The sequence below is a fragment of the Anabrus simplex genome, chromosome 1 (genome assembly GCF_040414725.1).
Source record: "Anabrus simplex isolate iqAnaSimp1 chromosome 1, ASM4041472v1, whole genome shotgun sequence".
Lineage (NCBI taxonomy): Eukaryota > Metazoa > Arthropoda > Insecta > Orthoptera > Tettigoniidae > Anabrus > Anabrus simplex.
In genome coordinates this window covers 689,204,385-689,227,209 of record NC_090265.1, presented here as the reverse complement: position 1 = coordinate 689,227,209, position 22,825 = coordinate 689,204,385, and the positions used below count along the sequence as shown (strand labels likewise).

Below are 22,825 nucleotides of genomic sequence, written 5' to 3'. Positions count from 1 at the left end.
GAATAATAGTGTGTCTATTAGATGTATTCTGTCAACGTTGTCTTAAAAGGCAACTTGCTATCTGTTTCCTAAACATTTATATAGTGCTCTTGTTTTCTTCTTTTTTCTTGAATACTGTACTTATTCTTCCATAAATAGTTCCTGTACTATGATGTCTGTTCCTATCAGTAAGGTTGTGCCAATAAACAACACCTGAACTGAAGTAAACAAACAAAAAAGCAATTATGAAACAAGATCCCACCTCTTGGCAACAGCGTGGGCAAGATTATGGCAGTGGGTTTAACCAAATGGTGTAATTTGAAGAGTTGTGGTCGCACCAGGTTTTGTGGCACAGCTCGCAGTGGTACAATGATTAGTACATGCTAAAAGTAAGCAGATCTTATCACAACCCATGTATGCATTCTTAAACGAACTGTAGACTAGGGTGACTTTGGAAATTCCTCAACTAACGCACACATAAAATGTCTTGGTCGAGGAACAAGTTTCTTTCCCTAATATTCAAAATGCATAAATTCTCCTCTCGTATCAACTTCTCCAACCCCTTTCCTCTACGGCAAGGCATTTCAGAGCCCCATAATAGGCATTAAAATCACCTAATAAGAGGAAAGGAGGTGGGAGCTGATCTATAAAGTCATTTATATCTCTGATATACAGAGGCTGGCTGGCCTGGTTTAAAATAATCATTACAAACTGTATGATAGGCAACAGAACATGTACCGCTACTGCCTCCAGCTAGGTTCTTAGTGGAAGTGTTTCACTGTAGGTGTCAGAACATGTGCAAGTACCAACACCACCGGACATCTGGTTGGCATAATCCCGTTCTTTAGATTTTTTTTATACAGACTATACTCACAAACTGACTGATTAGCGGCTGCAGCTAAGTAAGATGCCTGTCATAACTGTTACAATTCCAACATAATAGTGTGACAGTGTGAACTTAAAAAGGTTCTAAGTTGTAAGCGGTGAGACTCTTCCTAACCTAAAACCTTCATCTGAGGATGGGGATAAATGCTCGAAGTCCTTCACCAGACGAGGTGATGGATGCCAAGTGCTACTTCCACACTTTTCGGCAATGAGCAGTCCCTCTACAAGGAAAGCGTGTAGGTTTTACAAGAGGTAAATATGCTGGCGCTTACTAAAACCCTCCAGATGGAGGGCATGTTTCGCCTTTTACAGAAGGGTGAGTGAGCACCTGGGAAGGGCTCCCGGAAGTCTCCCTTGCTGTGCCGGTTTAGGTTTCTTAGCTGACACAGGCTTCTGCATGGTTGAAGGATGGGTTGTGCCCACCTTCGAGCTTTTACTCTTTGCGGTTTTGTTCACAGGAGCAACTGCTGCCTAGTGCGCAACAATCTTCACAGGTGTTATTGGAAGAAACTATGAACCTGGTAGACTCTGTGCACTAACCCTTAAGTCTAGATGCTTGGCAGGTACATTCAAAGAATTAAACTTACGGTGCACTTCCTGGTATGAAATACCATCCAGTGTCTTGATCTCCTTGATCTTTTCACTTCTTGTTCTTCTTTTATTCATGGAGTCTCTTTAAAAGTTCCTTTCAGCATCAACCTCCAAGATCTTTTGCTACCATGTGTTTTTCATTCCCACTTAGGTATACCCGATCGCTTCAAAACGTTGCAGGTCCTCAAATTGGGTCTTGGATGTTTCTTCTCTTCACCAGATTATTCCAGTGTGGAGATTCTAATTCTTCCCAGCACCTCACATTCAAAGTGTATGTGTTCAGCTGATCCTTCTGCATAGTTGCATTTCCTACATACATTGTCTCTTATTACTCCAATTCTATGTACACTAGGTGTTTTTTAAGATGGCAGTGTCCAGTCAGCAGTCCTGCTATCCATCTTATATTTTCTCTGCTGAGGTTTTTACAAATTGTTTTACGTCGCACCGACACAGATAGGTCTTATGGCGACGATGGGACAGGAAAGGACTAGGAGTCAGAAGGAAGCGGCCATGGCCTTAATTAAGGTGCAGCCTGGTGTGAAAATCGGAAACCACGGAAAAACATCTTCAGGGCTGGTGACAGTGGGGTCCCTATAATTTACTTCATAAGATTTATTTCTTAATTAAAATCACTATGTATTGAATAGGTGGAATTAAATAAACAATATTTATTTGACTTTAATGTACAATTCAATACGGACCAAAATATGAGAATTATAATTATAACGTGTAATACCAGATACTGACCACACTTAAGCGACTGCAGCTCCTGCCGAGTTCCAGAAGTTCCTTAGTATGTTTCTTGTTTGGGCTCTTCATTAGTTCTTTTGTAAGCCTGAATCCTGGAGATTTTTTTCAGTTTTCCATTTGTTTCTTTTGTACCCATTTATGTCTGTAGTAGCAGGCTTGACTATAAGAGATCCCACATACTGGTTCTGGGCCCACAAAAGGTGTTTCTGACCCTTTCCTTGCCAGTTTATCTGCTTTTTCATTACCTGCTATGCCTGCATGCACAGGTACCCATATTATTTTAACAACATTGTACTCTGAGAGCTTCAGGAGAAGTGTATGACAATACCAAACAATTTTGGATGTAACCTGGACAGCTTCAAGTGCCTTAACCCTTTCGCACTCAGCGCGCCAATCTATCGGCGCAAGAGGTTATGGCGAGAAAGCTCACAGCGCCTATACATCAGCTCTGTCCTATTTAGGGATTTAGGTAATTTGCGTGGCTGTTAAATGGTAACAGTTGATCGTGACAGTAACTTAAAGCATTGAATTTGCGTTTTACTCTACAGATATATCCACCAGCCCTACAAAATATTTTTATTTTCGACAAATGAAATCTGTTGACCATGGATGTTTATGTTGTGGTTATTTGAAGTTGTTATTGCGTGGATCTGTTTTGGTTGGCTTATGAATACAACAATTTGATCTTGCTATCAGTTTAGTTTAGAGTTTATTTAGTTTCTTTGGTATATCATATGTTCGCTGTACTTCACAAACTATAATTTTACACCTTCTTATTGCTCCATTGTTGCATGTGCTCGAGTCATCTTTTTATCATTATGGCTAGGCCATATTCAAGGCCAATATCCTCGAATTTTCAGATGATTTAGACAGTAATAATGACCTCCTTTTGCCGAAAGAGATTCCTGTTATGTGGGAAGTGACACATTCACAGCTGCTTACCGTGCATCGGACCGTGAGGACCTGACATCGAAGACAGTTACGCGTACAGTGAATAACTTTGTACCATGCTTCATGAGAACTGCAGCACACACATCATACTGATATCAAATTATTCAGAATTAAATGTTCTTTCTTTCAGATGTGAGAGTAAGGAAGAAAAAGGCAAAAATGTCTGATCATTCTGTCATTGAAAACCATTATTTATTTTCTTAAATTTTTTTTTTTATAGTTTAATATTTGTCTTGCCTTTACCAATAATAATACAACCAAGGTATATTCATTTCTGAAATGCTCCTTCGTTTCCGGTTTTAGTGTGATTTATTTTATTTTAATATGTGTTAAACTGTTTAAGTATTGATTTTTCGTAATTTGGTTGGGAAAAAAAAAGAAGAAAAAAAGAAATTAGTTTCAGCTTCTTCGAGCAAACCCCTGCATATAGGCTGAGTGCGAAAGGTTTAATGGCTGCTTGGCTATCTGCACGATGAAATGCTCTTATCTCTGAAGTTCGTTTTCAGGTTTTCCTCTTTTCCTCAAGGCATGTAATGATTATCACATCAGCTTGTAAAACTGTATTGTCTGCCCAGGCTCATTTGGATTGATCTCTCAGGTCTTTCCCCGATGATCCCTCCTCGTTTTGCCTTCTCAGTCCTTGAGTCATCTGTTCACCACATATCTTCCCTATCAGCTTTCCATCTGTTAGTCCCAGTCTTCCTTTTTAGTTATTTGGGTCTCAAATGGTTCCTCAAAGATATACTTTGGAATAATATAATCAACTGGCATGTGTAAAACTTCCCCTGTTATTACTCTGTTAATTTTACAGTGACCAAGATTGAACCTTAGAGCCTTTCAGCATCCATTTTGCTCAAATCATTAAGAGCTCATTCTAGCCTGTCCCTCTATAAAGTTACTTAATGGAGAGAGATACAGTAGTGTGTTCAAGGCTTCTGTCGGCGTAATTTTCATTGCCACAGTTATGGCTATGCATGCCATTCTCTGAAGTCTAATAAGTTTGCTAGGCCTACTGACTTTTCCTTTACTTTCTTACATCCACCAAATGATTGCTGCATAGGTCATCAGTGGTCTAATGATCACTGTGAATATCCACATTGGTGTGCTTTAGTGCAAGACAAATAACTGGGCAAATTTTTTTTGAAACAGTAAATGCAGAGAGATACCAAGATGCCATTTTTCGATTGGTTAAAGGAAGGGTAGAAATATAGTAAAGGGGCCTCAAGGATTATTACATATAATATTACTTTAAATGCTGCTATTTTCACCTTAAAATGATCGTGGATGAGAGATGTGTTCCAACCCATCCGCCCCTAGAAGTACATTTACTTTTATAACAAATTTATAACAAAAATCCTGTTTTAGACGCCATACTCCATTGCTTATAACGGTGACTGGTTCACGTATGGATGAGGATGACTTCACTGACACCTAGAATGAGATCGAGATTTTGTTACCAACCATTGCAGAAGAAAAAAATTATGAATAAAGGTCATTTATTATAATTTATGCATTTTTGCACATCCAGGCCAATCTCTGTCATGAGAACAGTGGCCCCTTCAGGACTCCCTTCGAGAGGCTCTTTTCTATCGCCACGGCGAATACAGTCCGCACGGCAAGAATAAAAGGTCTTTATTAGCTTTTAGGTATTTTTGCACATCCAGACCAATCTGTCATGAGAACAGTGGCCCCTTTGGGGCCACACTCCCTTCAAAGTGCTTGTTTCTATCGCAACGGCGCAGACTGTCCGCACAGCAAGAAAAACGGCCATTTAGTAGTTGTAAAATGCAAGAAATACTGTAGGATAGAAAGGGTCCCCAAGCAACAGTTGGCAGCATTGTTGTTCCTCTGGGCGCTCCCTCCCCGCGCTACTAGTACAACTGTCAAACTCACATGTGCCTAGTGGTGACTCGTGTTACTAATCCTTGAGGCCCCTTTACTATAGTTTTGCCAAAATTTCAAGAATGGGTATGAAAATTAGCACAATAAGACTTCAGACTAGATCAAATAAATGATTCAAGCTATTACGGTATATTACATGTTGGACATACACCAAACACAACAAGAAGAAATGAGATGGCTGAGAATTGGGAAGAAAAAAGTATTAGAAACCTAATCTTTGGTATGAAAATCTGCAGAACACAACTTCAGAGCAGGTCAAATAATTTTTTTCAGAATTGTCATATTCCCATACAAAAAAATGCAAAAAGAAAAGGTGAAATTGATAAGTATGTTAAAACAAACAAGGAGGAAAAATTGTATAAATAAAAGGAGAAAACATAATGTGATAACGTAAAGAAAAATAGGGTGGAGTGTATCAAATATAAGAAGAAAAAATGTCAAAACAAGAGAAGTCTCTATGACATGGTCTAAGAATAGCATAGGACAATCAAAATTAGTAGCATTATTGGTTTATAAGTAATTGGAAGAACCACATATGCCCCCAACTTAACTGTATTTCGAAGAGGAAAAATGAAGATAACTATGATGGATAAGATGTTAGTGATTTTATTTTTTCCCTTGAAAACAATATCCTCAGTTCCCAAATTCAGCTGAAGTCCTACTGTTGAAATAAAATCCTGCCGATTCTGACTCAAAACTATTAACCAAAAGGTCAACAATCAAATATGTACAAAGTGTAGCCCACGTAAGAAGTAACAGAGATTCTGGATATGAACAACATGGGGTAACTAGATTAATCTTTTGATTCAAATTACATTCCAAACTTCTACATACAATTCTGCTGTTTTATCACCTCAAAATAAGTCCTCACTATACGGCAGATTCTTATACACTAAAAACAGCAAAATATGCATGCATCTATGCACTAAAAAAAAACTTTATGCACTACTGCATACTATGCAGATTACTTGTTTTTTCCAACATGTATAAAGTTGGTTCTCCAAATATCTACTGCTAAAGTAGAATACTTGTATCTGCTTTTCTTCTGACATGATTTCTAGTGGTTGCTTGTCTTCATACAATGAAGAAATGAAAGTATAGGTTATAAACGCAACATAGCGGTGGCTCCATCGAGCTTGCTATGCAATGAACAGGCTTGCCAACGTCGGTGCATTATCCACAGTGAACAGCAAAGATGAAAGATAGGTTGGAGCTACAAATTATTGGTCTGGACACGACCAGTGGTCTGAATTGGTTAGGTCCTGCTACTGACAAGACCACAGCATCTTTTACGATTTGCTCTACGTCGCACCGACAATATAGATCTTATGATATCCATGGGATGGGAAAAGTCTAGGATCTGGAAGGAAGCAGCCGTGACATTAAGGTACAGCCCCAGCATTTGCCTTGTGTGAAAACAGGAAACCACAGAAAACCATCTTCAGGGCTACCAACAGTGGGATTCGAACCCACTATCTCCTGGATGCAAGCTCACAGCTGTGCGCCCCTAAACGCATAGCCAACTCGCCCAGTAAGACCACAGGAACAAGGAAAATGGTGGCATTATTTAGTTTCAGGCTCTGTCTGTTTTAATTCTTTTATATATATAAGAATACTTTTTTGGTGGGGACAGGCAGGTTGGTCCCTGGCAAGCATCGAGGAAGGACCTCTCCTCTCCACATTATTTTTCTATGATTACAATATCCAAACCGCATACTGAAACGCCACCACAAAAAAAAAAAAAAAAGAAAGAAACACTACCTACTGTCAAGCTCTCGTTAACATACCTGCCAACTTTACAAAACTAAAAATCAGGAGTTTTTGATATGAAAATCAGGAAAATCAGAAGAAACAATTGGTCAAAACTGCTTATTCTGCTAGTGATGGGACATTCGATTCATTTTACTGAATCGATTCATTTGATTCCGTTCACGTTACTGAATCGATACAGTGATCCGATTCACGGCTCATTGGTCACCGCTCCTACTGCATCTGTGTAGTATGTGCTGGTAAGACAGCAGCAACAGCATTCAGTGCTCGTAGCTGCCATCTGGTCTTCATACTATGAACTCCTTTCTTAGAAAAAATGCTAGTTACTCTAATACATCGAAGATTTCCGGCGACGCAGGGTGGGAAAGGTTAGGATTAGGAAGGTAGCAGCCATGGCCTGAATTAAGGTACAGTCCCAGCATTTCCTGGTGTGAAAATGGGGAAACTACGGAAAACCATCTTAACGGCTGCCGACGGTGGGATTCGAACCCACCATCCCCCGAATGCAAGCGCATAGCCATGCGATATTAACCGCACGACAACTCGCTCATTCATTTTTGAAAATATGTATTTTTCTATCAGCTGAGGATTTTTTTAAATCGTCATATTTTGTATAGGTTACCCGAGATGTACAGTAGCCCGCTGATTTTCTGATTCAACATACTGTTAGTGCGTCTGTCCACATATGATTGAAGTCTTGTGCAATGATGTGACATATGAACTGAGAGAATACTGAGCCGTTCTTCCCAATATAAAACAGGTACTTTTGAGTGGTCATGAGCATGACTCATAGTCATAGGACAGGCTAGACTCGAGTTTAATTGTCAAAAGTCAACTAAGTTTTAATACTAAGATTCATTAAACTAATAAATAGTATAACCTAATAGTCTAGCTACCTACTTACTAGCTACTTCAGCATTATGTTGTGACTACCCTTTTAACTCTGCAAATAAATCCATCTATTATTTAAACCTCCCTGTACGAAGAGGACAGTGAATGCGAATGGGTATTATTTTCAAATGAACTGAGCTCGAGAGTCCATTATAGCATAATAAGGAGCCGTGTGTATCTTGTGTATCACTGAGCCGGCTCGTTCACGATTCTTTCGGTGTGCTATGAGCCACTGTCTCGCTGCAGCGGAAGCTCGGCTCTCCGCGTGTCCAGTGAGCCGATAAGGAGCCATGTGTATCATGTGTCTCACTGAGCCGCGCTCGTTCACGATTCCTTCGATGTGCCATGATTCACTGTCTCGCTGCAGCGGAAGCTCGGCTCTCCGCGTGTCCAGTGAGCTGATAAGGAGCCGTGTGTATCATGTGTCTCACTGAGCCGCGCTCGTTCACGATTCTTTCGGTGTGCCATGATTCACTGTCTCCCTGCAGCCGAAGCTCGGCTCCCCGTCGAAGTCCAGTGAGTGCGCCACTCAGCACTGTCCGCTGGGAGTAAGCTGAATCGTGTGCCGTGAGCTCGCCGTTCCTGTGAATCGATTCACTCGGACACTTGAATGAATCGATACACTGCTTCGAATCTTGCATTCAGTAGTCAACACTATATTCTGCATGTCTTGTGCAATACAGTACTATGATATATTTGTAACACTGATTGTCTCAAAGCCTGACTGCTGCTGTATGAGAGTACAAGGCTAAAAATTACACATCTCTATTACCTCACAGGAAGTACATGTGTGAGATGATCGGTCTGTGATAAGCCTTCCGAAAATAGTATGAACTCGTGTTCCACACGTGTGAATCAGTCATGTACTTAGATACCATTACTTAGCAAAAGCATAGATTACTATATTGCACGCGATTATGTGAAGCTCAGTGCTATTTGTATCATATAACTAGCTGTTGTACCCGTGCTTCACTATGGAATTCTCAGAAAGAATGTCCTTATAGTTTTCCCAACTGAAGTCACTATAGGTCATAACAATGACATCATTATGAATGTCATGATTAAAAGTAATGCTGTCATATGAAATATTCTATAAAATGAAAAACAGCACTTTTTCTCACTTTTAACGAAAAGTACTATGGTTGATATAGATGTTGATTCCCATAGGGAAACCAGAATATTTGTCCCGAATGAGTAAATCTATAATACCAATATAAATGGTCCGTTATTGGACATTATAAATTTTCCAACTAACTCATTCCTGGTTGCCAACGTTTTGCCCCCGTGTGCTAAGTTGGGCTCATCAGTTGGTAAATAGCACACCCACCAAGATGCATGGCTAGCACATACCATGGAGGCCACTGCGTAGGCTACTTGCAGCCACTGGCAGTGCCAATACACTATGAGAGACTTTGTCTCATTATCAAAAATTGATGCCTGCCTGGCCATCATGTGATACAGATGCTGATTCCCATAGGGAACCTGAAATATTTGTCCTGAATGAGTAAATTTATAATACCAATATAATGGTCCATTATTGGACATTATAAATTTTCCTGCTAACTCATTCCTGGACCCTGATTCATAAAACTAACTAATAATATAGAACTCATTAAAATAATTATTAGTTAGCCAAATTCAGTTTCATAAAGATTTACACATGACCAATAAAATATATTCATTCATAATAATATTAGTTAATTAGTCAGCTGATACAAATGGAGGTTAGAATTGGTCTGTTCAATATTCAAAGACATAAGCTTCATTATTGTTTCTGTATTGAACTGAGATCACAGAGATAAGTTATTCATAAGGTTCAAAGGTGAAAAGGTTGAACCTTATAAATAACGTATCTTTGTGGTCTGTTGCATATGTTCTTGGTTTGTGTTTGTTCCTAGCAGTAGGCTATTACTTGAATACAACTGGTTATTAATCCGTATGTTCGATAGGCTCACTTGATATTTTCGTTGTTGTGACTTTGATACATATGAGAGTGGAAAAAAAAAAGTGAAAATAATGTGAGAGAAGAAAGTTACTTCGCAACAAGTGACTGAGATAAAGCGTCAACTATTCGCAGCCTTGTGCACACTATAACCGTCCTTTTTTTAACTTTTTTATTTTATGTGCTCTTCAATTTTTTTGAGATGGACTAGCAAAATCTTGGTTTACTACTGTGGGTGGAGATGGTAGAATAACACCCACGGTATCCCCTGCCTGACGTTAGAGGCAACTAAAAGGGGCCCCAGGGACTCACAATTTGGGAGCGTGGGTTGACGACCATGGGGCCCTGAGCTGAGTCCTGGTATTGTTTCCACTTACTTGTGCCAGGCTCCTCGCTTTCATCTATCTTATCCAACCTCCCTTGTTCAACTCTTGTTCTTTTCCGACCCCGACGGTATTAGGTTGCGGGACCTAGAGAGGTCTTTCATTTTCACGCCCTATATGGCCCTTCTCTTTCTCTGGCCAATACCTTCAATTTTCAAAGTGTTTGATCCCTTCCATTTTTCTAACTGATTAGTGTTATATACAGGATGGTTGCCTAGTTGTACTTCCTCTTAAAACAATAATCATCATCACCACCACCATCTTGGTTTCCTGGTGGTATAAGACAAGATTTTAAAAGATAGCTGGAGTCTCCGAGAAGAACTGCACTAGGGAAACACAATACTGTATCACTATCAACTCGTGGAGTGCAATGTGAAGCTGCTGTTTTGAGGTTATGCTTCATTTCTTGCAGTGGAACATTCTATCACCAATCCTATCAAGCAAATACTCAAAAGTTCTGTAATCTAACCTAAATCTCTCATTCTATTCATATGTTTGCCACATACCAGTACAGGCTATTTTTGGCCTAACATTTATTGAACTGTGAATACCTACACTCGTTCCTCATCACGATTTAAATCAGAGTCGACCATTTCACTGATTTTCAAGACTTTATGCCAAAATATTAAAATACCGCTCACTTTGGTTTCACTAATAATATGGATTATGAATCAAAATACACTCATGGAAATTAATCCCAATATTATGAGTAACTTTTATAAGTCATGCTGTCTATGAAACAATTTACTAATATTATTAGGAATATCTACTAATAATTTTGACTGATAAACTAATTACTAATATTATTAGCTAAAAACTCTATGAAACATAATACTAATATTATTAGTTATTATTAGTAAATATTATTGGTTTCTTACTAATAATTTTAGAGAAAGATGTTTTATGAAACAGGGCCCTGGTTGCCACCGTTCGGTTTCCCTATGGGAATCAACATCTATATCATTCATCATTCATTTTAAAGCAAAAGCTGGAGACAATAGCAGCAGCAGAATCAAAACCGTATAGAATACTAGAACCCCACAGAACGAAAGTGAATCCCACTATACCGATGAAAATATGGGAGGACCATTTTTCAAGTATATATCAAAGGACCCAAATGGCCATCACACAGACTCGAACCACGCAGCAGGATCCAATCATGCCAATCACAGTGGAATAAGTATGGAATGCATTTCAAAGATGTAAATAAGGAAAAGCGCCAGGTCCGGACAACCTCACAAATGAGCTTCTAAAAGAATCAGTTCCCCTAACTGTAGTTATATGGACAGCAATATTCAATGAATGCATCGTACAGAGGAAAATCCCTAGGAGGTACAACATAGCAAATAGAAATGCTCGGGTGTTGTGAGCACCCCACATAACGACTGCAGGGTTAACAGTGTCAGAAATAGTAATGTAACAAGGCGCAAGGTGAGGGAAAATCTCACTGAAGTGCAAGGATTATAACAATGCACCACATACGAAAACAATGAACCATCACCAACAAGCAACAGTTTCAGACTTACGCAGAAAACAATGAACTTGGAGTACCTAGAAGGAGAGACTTGTGTGCGCAACTCGATTGCACAATGGGATATGACGAAATCAAGGAGTGATATATTCCCTTAGCACATGCCTGTTGCTGGGTTAACTATGGCAAGTCATTGAAGCGAAGACAGTAGTCTATGTTTTATGAAACAGGGCCCTGGTTGCCACCGTTCGGTTTCCCTATGGGAATCAACATCTATATCATTCATCATTCATTTTAAAGCAAAAGCTGGAGACAATAGCAGCAGCAGAATCAAAACCGTATAGAAACCCCGATGGTTACATTAGTGACAGGTTAGATTCTGGTTTGCTGGAAACCACTGTTAGTAACAAGGTTAAGCTAGAGTTTGGTTAGGTCATGCAGCAACCTTACTCTTATTACAGACACTGTCAAATTATTGGTAAGTAGCGTTAGATAAGAGTTTGTGAAAAAATTACTGAAAAGGACTGGTTAGGTTCTGGTTTACATGAAAGCACTGTCAGTGATAGGATTAGGTTAGAGTGCAATTAGGACAGCTTATAACCCACGCAGGTAGTATTGGCAGTCATTGTCAGACCTGCCAATGCTCCATGCCATAGGACTGGGTGAAGGGAATCTACTATCCAGGTGCTATATAAAGGAAAATGGCCAAAGGACTCTCCGGATTCCTATCGTGGGATAGCCCTCGAATGTGCTCCTTTTAAAGTATTTACCAAGTTAATATTAGACCGCATCCTACCACAAGCCATGATGTACATAACAGAAGAACAGTATGGATTTACTGCCGTTAGATCAACAATCCAAGCAATTGAGAGGGTACTTAGCATCATATGGGATGCTACAAGCATAACTGGAGGCTTCGTCTACGCTATCTTTGTGGACTACACTAAAGCGTTCGATGGAGTTAACAGAACCATTCTACTTACGAAACTATCTTTTATCTTAGGACCAGGGAATCCACTATTGCACTTATTGGAAGATATACTAAGTTCTAACTGGCTTACGGTTAGTGATAAAGTAGGCCGGTCTGGACTTATAGCCCAGACTAATGGTGTACTCCAGGGAGACCCTCTCAGCCCAATGCTTTTTAATCTGTTGACTCACGATGTCATCAGTGAGGTGGCCTCGGAAGATATTGCAATGGTCATGTACGCTGATGACATGATATTGCTATCAAAAAACAGAAAATCCCTGCAGCAAGGACTCAATAAGCTAAACGAATGGTCACTGAGAAATGATCTAGAGACAAATACCAGCAAAACAAAAGTTATGAAATTTAGGCGAGGAGGAAATACCTCCACAGAAGATGTCTTTGAGTGCGGCAATAACAAAATAGAGCTGGTAAACTCGTACCGTTATCTAGGCTTAACTTTGCAAGTAACTGGGAAGACGTTTACTAAACACATAGAGGAACGTTGCACCGCAGCGATCAAATCCGTATTTGAAATAAAAAGCATTGAGAAACTATCAGTAAGATCCGCCCTCATTCTCTTTAATATTAAGATAGCTCCAATAGCCTGCTATGCCATCAGCAAAATATGGAAGCACCTCACTATGGCCAACCTGGGGAGACTGGAAGCTGTGAAAGCCACCTACTTGAAAAGAGCACTACGACTACACAGAACAGTTCGGACATGGTTAGTGTACAAACTGGTAGACACGGACTTTTTCATAAGGGAGATAATGATAAGCAATAATCTAGAATCCACCCCAGCATATGAAGCCCACATCGAGCAAAGACAGCAAAAGCTTGCAGCAATAGATCCAGACTTCTATGAAACTCCAGCAATGAACACAGATGTATGGAAAGAGTCCAACTTTGAACTCCGACATGTCTTCACGCGGACTGCAGCGCATGGCTTTCATCACAGAATTTGTCACCAACGAGGTTACCATCATGCTTCAACCCAGTGTTCCTGTACACTCTGCGGCTTGTATTGCCCTCAGTACCACTTGATCGATTGTAAGGAGAGGATAAATTCCCTGAACTTCTATGCAAACGATGATAACTTTCAAGGGACCTTATAACCACTATTTGTTAAAAGTACACAGTGTGTTTAATTCATCATTAATATCATCTGATGGCCAGGCAGGCATCTATTTTTGATAATGAGACAAAGTCTCTCATAGTGCATTAGCACTGCTGGTGCCTGCAAGTAGCCTACGCAGTGGCCTCCACGTATGGGCGAGTTCTATGCGAGTTACAAACCCCAGGGACTGATACAGGTTTCAATAATCATAGCACATTCGCGGACATTTTACGCATTAATAAACGTCGATATTGCATTTGAAAGCGGCTGAAATGGCGGTATTTGAATACACATTTTTGAAGTTCACCAAAAAATACGCTAAAATTGGGAGATATAATAGAATAATCGGGAGGCGGGAAAAACGGTTGAAAATCGGGAGTCTCCCGCCTCAATCGGGAAAGTTGGTAGGTATGTGTTAATATTGTGAATGTCAACAATGCATTGTATAAATGCTTCTGGCGACGAATGGAATTGTTTACATGTCTGTAAAGGCGTTGTTTTATACAAAATAATAATTAAAACTGCAATTATGCATTTATATGCTCATATGTCAAGAACATGTGTGTAATCCATATATATGTGTTTATATGCACTATATAACTTAGCCATTGGATTTCAAATGTTATGAATCACCTTTATTTCTTATGGGCATATTATATCTTGAAACAAAACATGCAAATATGCCAAAATATACCCTCTAGACCTAGTCATCATCACAATTTTCTCATGCAAATTAGTAACTACATTTGTGTTTCCAATACTACAAACCACCTATATCTACACCACAGATGTCAACAGTGTTTTAATGATCTCATGGAAATTACAAAAAACTGTATTGTCTAGATGTGTAACAAAAATATACACAAATATGCAACTCCTTGCATTTTAAGAGGAATAAAGGGAAAAATGGAGACAAATGAATGTTAAATTAACCCGTGAGGGATATCATCCGGTCGTTTCAACCATTTCTGTTTATTTTGACCAACCCTTCTGCGAACACTGTTTATTACTTCCTCCACCTCAGTATCTTTCAATGGACTTGTGCACACTTCTGTCACACCAATGTTATCCCTCTCCACTACTTCAGTAAGTGACAAGCTGGTTATCCGGTCGTTTCGTTCACACGCAACTCCTCACATTAGTTACCTGTCTCCAGTCTATTCAACCACACACGACTCAACGCGTAGACTTATTTATCATGCGGAAAGTGCACCGTTATCATTCACTGTTGAGTAGAGGGAGAAGGAGCCTTGTCTAGATGTGTGTTAAATGAAAATAAACATAATTTTAAAAGTATTTTCCATAAACAGAACTTTTTTTTTCTCAATTTCAACAGCAAAAGGCAATCTCATTATTATAATTATGTTAAAAAGTGTCTGTGTATAAATAGTATTTCCTTACATTATTGTAACAAATAGCATATTAAGTAAGCGTTTGACGTTTATTATTTAAACTCCTGACGTTACACTCGGCATGCGACCCCTCGCAGGTTAAAAAAGGCATTTCTTGTAACAACATTGACAACACACCATCTTCCCTCTCACTCTTCTACTTCCACTACTCTCTGACTAGCATGTTTGTTTTTAATAATAGGTCTTATGGCAACAACAGGATAGAAAAGTGCTAGGAGTGGGAAGGAAGCGCCCGTGGCCTTAATTACGGTACAGCCCTAGCATTTGCCTGGTGTGAAAACTTGAAACCACAGGAAACCATCTTCAGGGCTGCCGGCAGTGGAGTTTGAACCCACTACCATCTTAATGAAAGCTCACAGCTGCGTGCCCCTAACCACACGGCCAACTCACTCTGTGACTAGCATTCTGATGGTTACCAAAATAAAAAATCATAATGCACTAACCACAGAGTGAACATATATTACTGTTCGTCATAACAAGGGACCGGATTTTTAAAAAATGCATATGCAAGTGCATATTTTGCGGGTTTGTTGGATTTATTGCATAATCTAACTACAACAGCATATTTCAGCTAGTTCATTTGAAATTAAGTATAATTTAAAACATCTCTAACAAAACTGGTTTAGCCTGAGTGTTTGACATCTCTTGCAAGCAATTTTCTGAGTAACAGTCACGAGATAATAGTACAGCATGTTGCCTGGCTATTTCAAGAAAGAGATGGGGTGGGACATTCCTTTCACCACCTGGGCAGCCAGCAGCCTGGGGTTAGTTTTGAGGAGTTTCTTCAGTTAATGTGTTAATTTATTCTTAATCTGCATAACTTTTATTGAAAATCCAAAATCCTAAGAAGAGCAGCAAAAAGTATTTATTAAATCAGTAGGTGTCAGGTAATATTGATTATTCAACTGATGATGTTACCATCTATCATCAAGTATGCTCAAAGGAAGTGAAATGTAAAAAGAAATTTCAACTTGAACATGCAAAAACGATTGCACATATTTCAGCAAAAGAGCAAAAAAAGAACAACACACTAAAACTACTTCTTACGCATGTAAGTAAATCCAAAGCTTCCAGTGAATAGAATTGTTCTTAAATGAAAATTTTTCCATTTTTATGCATATTTTCTACATTTTTAGTGCATAACTGCATGCATATTTTAATCGTTCTTAGTGCATAAAGATCCAGTCATTAGTCATAATGCCTCCCAGGGGGTCATAAGACCCCATAATAAACCCCGATGGTTACATTAGTGACAGGTTAGATTCTGGTTTGCTGGAAACCACTGTTAGTAACAAGGTTAAGCTAGAGTTTGGTTAGGTCATGCAGCAACCTTACTCTTATTACAGACACTGTCAAATTATTGGTAAGTAGCGTTAGATAAGAGTTTGTGAAAAAATTACTGAAAAGGACTGGTTAGGTTCTGGTTTACATGAAAGCACTGTCAGTGATAGGATTAGGTTAGAGTGCAATTAGGACAGCTTATAACCCGCGCAGGTAGTATTGGCAGTCATTGTCAGACCTGCCAATGCTCCATGCCATAGGACTGGGTGAAGGACTGGAGGCAGTGCGTGACATCAATGCTATTACTGTGCCAATTACCAAATTAACTACCCGCACTACTGTAAAGATCTGCTTACAGAAAATTATTCTCCCGGCACTACTTCAGATAGCCAACTGTCCAATTACTGGAGCATGATCTGATCACAAAAGTCAAGTCTTTGTTACAACCCTAATGATTAAGTTAATTTGGCTAAGAGTTGAATAAACAAAGAATACTGGTACTAGTAAAGAAACAAGCTGAGCTTTTCCAAACATGTTCTGAAGAAATAAGAGCAAATACCTTATTTGAATTGAATATGCTACTGAAAAGCATAAGCAGCGAATATGTAACGAAGGCTGGTGGCGCTTTCATACCCTTCCCGCAAGTTTGGGAAGAAGGAAAGAAAGCTTAGAAAAGTTTAGTTAAACGATACCCGAGGTCGCAGAGAGGAGAGATCATTCCTTTATGCTTGATATGGACTTACGAGCCCGCCCCCCAAAAAGTCTTCTTACTTATACAGAATTAAAAGCGAGACTGTGTGTATCTGCGAAAAGCTACAATTTTCTGCGTTGCTACTGACCAGTTGTGAGTTGTGATGAAGAATGTTCATAGACTACTGTCTTCGCTTCAATGACTTGCCATAGTTAACCCAGCAACAGGCATGTGCTAAGGGAATATATCACTCCTTGATTTCGTCATATCCCATTGTGCAATCGAGTTGCGCACACAAGTCTCTCCTTCTAGGTACTCCAAGTTCATTGTTTTCTGCGTAAGTCTGAAACTGTTGCTTGTTGGTGATGGTTCATTGTTTTCGTATGTGGTGCATTGTTATAATCCTTGCACTTCAGTGAGATTTTCCCTCACCTTGCGCCTTGTTACATTACTATTTCTGACACTGCTAACCCTGCAGTCGTTATGTGGGGTGCTCACAACACCCGAGCATTTCTATTTGCTATGTTGTACAGTTACTACGTTGGCTATGCTGGTGGCGTGCTCAGTACCTCCATACCAAACACTGTCACTTGAAAGCAGCTCATTGTCAGCCATAAACACTATGCTATAAACTTTTATCGACACTGGGGTGCTGTATACACCCCACCTAACAACTTTTGTAATACATTTGTTGGCAAAGTAGTTTTTAGATTATACAGCCAGTTCTGTATGGAAGCTTTGTTTACCTTGCCATGTCTTCCGAAAAGAAGCAACAGCGTATAAGGAGAATGCTTGAAGAAAAAACTGAAGAATCACGAGGCGATTCAAATTTTCAGGAGTCAGATGATGGTGAGTGAAATGATTGTGAACTTAGTGATAGTCATTCCATCATTTCAGTGAACACACGATCAGTATTATTGTCAATATTTTTCGGTACTGACAGTTTTATTGAACGTGTAGGGTCTGCTTAAGGTCTGACGACGTAAATGATCGTGCGCAACGTAGAGAACTGGATAAATTAGCTCTGATCAGAGCAGTTTAGTGTTTACCGAGAACCAGCCAAATATGGGATCAAGATTCTAACACTCGTGAGATGCAAGAACTCGGTATACATCACACATGGAAATTTACTGCGGAAAACAGCCCGACAGTCCTTTCAGAGTCTCTAAATCAGCGAAGATGATTTTCTTAATTCATTTCATGGACGAGAGAGAATCTCACCACGCGCCCGTTGCACGGTCAAGGAAACATCCCCTTGTGCTTGTGACTATATTAATAAGTACGCGAACCTTTTCTTGATCCAAAGATCCCATTCTGCACTATGGAGCTCAGAGATCAAGAAAGGGTTCGCGTACTATACTTGTGACCACCCTTTTGGACTTGAACCATTAAGCAACAAAGAAATAACAAGTATCTGCAAGATTGTTTCGTCCCATCTTTCAAAAGAAATAGAGACTATCTTCCATAAAATGCACATAGCATTTGATACAAATATACTCACATTCAGTGATCCACTTGTGACGACAAAATGAAAGCAGTGATACAGCAATAAAACACTCAAAGTGACAAACACAAGTAGCCCAAGTAGCCAGTCCGAAAACACACAAACAAACAGTGCGCCCTGCGCCAGGAACAAGATTCAACAAGTCCACATCCTCTCACTGCCGTCTCGATCTTCTCATTTCCTACACTGCCTCCTCTATGCTAGGCTTTTTCGCGAATGGGCCGCCACAAAAATTCTCCGCTAGATGTCAGGTACATACGCACACAGTTCTTAAGGCATTGTTAATGAAAAATTCCAAGTTCCCATAAGTTCACCTGCATACACCCTAGCGTCAGTGGGTAGGGTCTGACACACCCCACTCTGATGAGTCTAGTGTCAGACCTAAGACGAAACGCTGGTTAATAGAGCAAACGCCTGAAAAGCCACACATCTAATCTTTTATCTAAGTCATTGTTATCACGACAGCCTAAAATACACTATGCAGTATAGTAATGTGTTCAACGAAGCTCGTAAATGACATCAGGAACATTAAAAATCGGTAATATTAACTCTACGAATATGTGATCGACCTCTTCATGTCACAATTGAAAGATTTTCCTGGACGAAGGCTTGGAGTGATACACTGCGCGGATAATATTTTGTGATCTTGCCAACGCAATGTCAATTAATAATGGATATGTATTTCGCACAGTGTGCACAGATAAAGTTACGTGTTATTAAGTACAGAGTTCGGTCAATGTTACTCTCCTTCTTTTGGAATCTTTCGCATGCTAACGATCACACTGTGTACATATGCAGCTTTGGTCGGGATCATGGAAATATTTCTTATGGCATAGTTTATAATGGAATCCATGGATTGCGAATCGTGTTATGGCGTGTCTCAGTTCGTACCTTGGCTTTTCCACTCGAATGTCGTCATTGCATCTGCTAGATAAAAGTCTCCCCTGATATCTGTCTTCTTCCCTCCTAGTACTCGGAGTACGCTCTGATTTGGGGCGTGTAGATGGTAAGCACATTTTTGCTCTTATCTCCTCGATATAAAAATGTTCTCTCGTGATCTCATATGTTAATCTTGATAGTGCAGTCTTTGCTATGCGCGCGATCGGTGGTGGGAGGTGGGGTTCACCGCCGTGGGTTAAAACATATATTTTATGCGTTCCATGCATTTATAAGCCAGACGTAATAGAGACTGGCGATAGTTGTCCACATTTTCCCTGTCACCGTCTTTGAATACGGGAACGACATTTGTTTCCTTCCATTCTTCTGGCACAGTCCCACTGTTATTGAAATGTTAAATATTGCACAAAGAGAAAGTGCTAATGCTTCCGCACAGCGATGGAGAATTCCGGCCGGCACGTTATCTGGAAATTCGCAGCATGAGGTCTAGTTCTCCGAGGACGTGTTGCGACCTCGTTAGCAGCGAAGTACAAGCTAGCTAGGGGCGGAAATGGACGGATTGTCCTTGTGGTGAACATGTCTCCATCCTTTTCAGCAGTGGTGAAGTTAATTTTAAATTTACTGTTAAATGTGTCTGCTTTTTCTTGGGGAGATAAAAGTGTTAGTCCGTTGTACTTGAAGACGGATGGAGCATTGTTGCCGCTTTTGCTTCTGATGAAAGCCCATATCTCTTTACTATTGGAACTAAGGCTGTGGATATATGCACTGTAGGCATCACGGATTAATGATCTGAGTTTGTTCCTAGCCAGTGTGTACTTCCATCATCTACTGTCACTTGGGTTTTCCTTCCATTTCCTGTATAACCAATTCCTAATACAATGGATGCATAGCTGAGTGCACACAAATTTTCTCTATGCATAATGAACTGTAGTAACTGTGTATACTGAGCACTGCGCGTGGAACACAGTTTACACTTGTCTTGCTGACTTGGTTCTATAGTGACATTGACATAGACACGCCGTCGCTGTTTACGCCAATTGCTAATAGTTCATTCTTCCGTGTGTTAGGAGCTTTATGAATACTGAACGATCTTGTTGTGAAGTGTATAGTGATAGTTGATAGTGATTAGTGGAAAACTCACGCATTATGTCGAAAAGTTATCAGGGGAAAAAAGGAGAAAGTTACACAAGAAAAGTGAGTTATCGAATGAGTCTTTATTAAGAAAAGAGAGGAAACTGGTTTCTTTAAAACTAATACAACACAAAATGTTGCCGCGGCTGAGACCAGTAGGACTACATCAGCACCTACCTGTAGTTCTTCCAAACAAAGTAGCAGTCAAGAGGCCAAAGACGTTAGTACCTGTACCTTCCCCTACTAATGATACCGTTACAAGTTTTCGTGACCACAGTGATCGTGATAGTGATAATGGCAATAAAAGAGTGATAGAACTGTCAAAAGACACTGAAACACTGAAAATGAAATTGAATTTATTTCCAAATCGGAGCAAGTGCCGGTGATTACTTTAGATCCTGCAACATGGCCAGCGCATATTATACACATTCAGAGTGATTAGTTTGTTTTGAAAGGGCCGACCGAATATTCTAAAGAAGATCATGATTACCCTAACACTTAGGAAAACAGGCACTTTTCAAAGCAATTTCGGCGTCGGGTTTTGGAAAATGGAGAAAAAATTTCAAGGCGATATTTGATTTATTCAGAAAAATCAGATTCTGTCTACTGTTTCGGTTGTAGATTGTTTAATCTTTCATCAAAGTCACATTTAGGTCAAGCAATGGGTTTTAACAACTGGAAAAATTTGCCAGACCGTTTAAAATCCCATAAGTTGTCACCAGGCCATATCAAAAATATGGATACATGGTTTGAATCAGAAAAAAGAATTAAAGGAGACACATCTACCAACCAGCACATCACGAAGTAAATTGAAACTGAGGGTCAACATTCAGAAGAAGTATTGCGACGGTTAGTGGAAATTACTTTATATCTAGTAGGGCACAATATGGCTTTTCGTGGGTTATCTTCAAAGTTTTCACAAAAAATGATGGAAACTTTCTTGGACTTAAGCAACTTTTAGGAAAATTTGATAGTATAATCATGAAACACTTAATACGTATAACTAACAAAGAAACACAATTTCATTTATTAAGTGCGTCAGTAAAGAATGAGTTAATAACTATACTAGGTCAATCAGTATCTTGACGAAAACAAAGGAAGGCAGACATTTTTCCGTTATCCTTGATTGGACTCCAGACATCTTCTTCTTCAAAGGTGTGGTTGGACTCATGTGTTATCGTCCAGTCACGAAAAACATTAATTACTTAAACACTGACACATGTATCACTCGTATTGTACTTTACAATGTAACTGATAGAAAAAACATACCATAGGAGTCACACAAGAGACGATGATAACATATAGACAGAGGGTAAAGAGATTTATATCCTACCAAAATTATGATAAACATTTTGCAATGGAAGAGTGAGCATAAAGAGACTGTCAGAGGATTATAATATAATATGTGCATCATCAAGAAACTGATTTATGCTGTTCACAAGAGTAGGAGTTAGAGAGGATAATAAACACGAAATACTTGTAGGGAAGGGGATGCCTATGTTAAGCAAAGAGGATAGGAAGCGCTGGCGGGGAACATCAAAAGCAGGACATTGTAACAGAAGGTGATTACTGTCAGTATCAGACAAGCCACAAGCACAGGAAGTTGGGGGAGGAAGATGAAAACGATTTTTATATTGGGGAGTAAGGGCATGATTAAAACGTAGACGTATAATAGATGTGATATGGTGCCGAGAGTACTTACCATAATAAAACCACGGTTTAAGAGGAATAACAGGTTATAATTGATGATAAAAACATCCCTTTTCTCGTGACGTTTCATTCCAATCGGACTGCCAATGTCGATATGCTATATCCCGCACTTCATGAATGAGATCAGAAGGGGGGATCGCAAGAAAAAGAGGGGGGGATTGTTGTGATGCTCGTTTAGCTGCCTGATCAGCAGTCTCATTCCCCATGATACCAGAGTGACTGGGAACCCAAACTAGAGTTATATAAACACCAGAACGAGTAAGAGATACTTAACGCTATATAAGTACCAATTAGGGGAAGAGAGAGGCGAGCATAAGGCATGCAGAACATTTTGTGCATCCGTGAAAATCGTAACCTTATCATAAGCATGTGACCTGATGGTAATGAGGGCTTGTCTAATAGCAAATAATTCGGCGGTAAAAACAGAAAAGGCAGAAGGGAGGGAAAACTCAGAGAGAGTATACGGTTGGGGGATATAAAAGGCTGCTCCAACGCCGTGTGCTGATTTTGATCCGTCAGTAAAAATGCTTACTTCCCTTATGTAGAGGGAAAGTCGAATACGTTACTTGAGTCTAGGGAATGTCGAAAGAGCAGCCA

General features: G+C 39.6%; 1 protein-coding gene across 11 annotated transcripts in view; it reads right to left on the bottom strand.

The window, feature by feature from the left end:
• The window catches only part of LOC136857337 (cellular tumor antigen p53), a 198,860-nt gene that overhangs the window by 145,284 nt on the left and 30,751 nt on the right, over nt 1–22,825 (bottom strand). For 9 of the 11 annotated variants that reach the window (XR_010858529.2, XR_010858530.2, XM_067135943.2 and 6 more), the window contains exon 1: nt 18,488–18,621. The exons of 1 other annotated variant lie outside the window; for it this stretch is intronic. The gene's annotated coding sequence lies outside the window, so the exon portion shown is untranslated. Of the gene's footprint in view, nt 1–6,026; nt 6,188–18,487; nt 18,622–22,825 lie in introns of those variants that run through there. One more of the 11 variants, XM_068225143.1, reaches the window with a different exon arrangement.